Source organism: Myiozetetes cayanensis, unplaced genomic scaffold (assembly GCF_022539395.1).
Source record: "Myiozetetes cayanensis isolate MyiCay16 unplaced genomic scaffold, myiCay2020 scf6-25, whole genome shotgun sequence".
NCBI lineage: Eukaryota > Metazoa > Chordata > Aves > Passeriformes > Tyrannidae > Myiozetetes > Myiozetetes cayanensis.
This window is the reverse complement of record NW_026087853.1, coordinates 6738416-6740370: the sequence shown is the minus strand read 5'-3', so window position 1 is coordinate 6740370 and position 1955 is coordinate 6738416.

Here is a 1955-nt window from a genome sequence, read left to right as displayed (position 1 = left end):
GCACTGGCTATGTGATAAAATGAAAGTATGATAGGAATCAGCAGAAGCCTTTTCCAAGTATTTCACATCAAAAATCAGATATGTTTAATGAGATGGATTCCAGTGTTAGCTTTTACTTGGTTGTTTGGGGGTCTTTTTATTTCAATACTGAAAATATTTCAAAGTTTAGAATAAAATAAGTACTTGGTGAGTTTCCTTTCTCTAGTGAGGATGGAGAAGACCTGTGATTCACAGGAATTTGTACATCTAAGTCCTATATTTCCCACATAGGATATAAAACATCTAAGCATGTAGTTCTATATACTCAGTAATAATTACCAATTGTTTTGCTCTTCTGTCAGCTCACTCAGTGCTCTCAGGTGGATCCCATCCGGCCACATAGACTTGTGAGTGTCTAAGTGGCACAGCAGGTCACTAACTACTTACTCCTGGATTTCAGGGGGTCTGTTCTGCTCTCTGTCCCTGTCTGCCGGATTGCCCTGAAAATAACCAGTCTTATTGTTAAAGGCTGAGGCAAAGAAGGCATTGAGTACTTCAGCCTTTTTCCTCATCCGTAGTGACAGTGTTCCCCTCCGCATCTTATAAAGGATGGAGGTTTTCCTTGGCACTCTCTTGTTGCTGATGTATTTATAAAAACACTTTTTTATTATTTTTTGCAGCAGTAGCCAGACTGAGTTCTAGCTGAGCTTTCACCTTTCTAATTTTCTCTTTACGTGATGTCACCATCTCTGGAAGTGTTCAAGAAAGGACTCAGCGTGACACTTAGTGCTATGGCTTAGTTGTCACAGTAGTGTTCAGTCAAAGGGTGGACTCAATGATCTCTGAGGTCTTCTCCAACCTTTATGAATCTGTGAAACAAAAGAGGCATATAAATGGAGCTGTATCTAGTCCAGGAGCACCACCACAGTGCTGCACTGTACTTAGAATATGGCTGAAACCTCAGAGCCATGCCAGAATCTTTTGGGTTGAGTGTACCATTTAGTCCTCTCCTTCCTTCTGTAGAGCAGAGAGGGCTGAGAAACACCTTCTGTTCCTGTTGGAAAGAGAGAAGGTAAATTTAAATAAAAGAAAAATTCATAAGTTTCATCAAAATTAACCAGTTTTCATTCTGTCTAAACATGAAGCCTGGATCTGTGGCTTCATATTTCTGGTACACAGTGGTCAACCAAGTGCAACATACAAATTTGACAACGCTGAACCTTAGCACTGTACAAACGCTGCTCACTCTGTCTGTGTGGTGATAGTCATGGTCATGAAATATGGGTGACCATGTTAGTCATGGGATTATGTCCACATAATGTATCTGAAAGGAAATACAGCAATGAAAGAGCTCCATCACAAACCACATTTTGTTTGGTCACCTCACAACTAAGCTGTGGGCAGGATGCGATAAACAGCTTTCCCAGGAAGAGAAGCGTTAACAGAGGGTTAAAAATGAGGCAGAGATAGTGACAGGACCTCTCTAGGTGTTCACAGTTACTGCATAGTGTCAATCTTGCAAAATAACCACATGATTTGCAAGATTTGCAATGGAAATGAGGTCCATAGTACAGCAATAGGTCTCCCAACTCCTTAGTTCAGAGCAGGTACCAGGCCTTAAATACCAATGGAGAATTTAATCACTGGAAGATAATCAACATATTCAGCACTGTGAGTAACTCACCCCTTCATCCATGCTGTGCTGGCACTTAATTCACATTAGGGACTCTCTAATGCTTTCTTTGGTGCAGCATAAACAACTCCTGCAAGAACTGTGTGTGACAATTCATACAGAGCCAGATGTCGGTAGGAATTAGCAGGAGCCCTGCACTTCCTTAATGGAGACTTTAAGCAGGCTCAGCTTGCATTACTCAGAGTCAGAAGACAAGAATCACTCTGTGGCAGTCAGCTCCTATCAAGTCAGTTTAGATACGTGCCCAGCGTGTCAAAGGAGGGTTTTTTCTAAGATCAGCAGT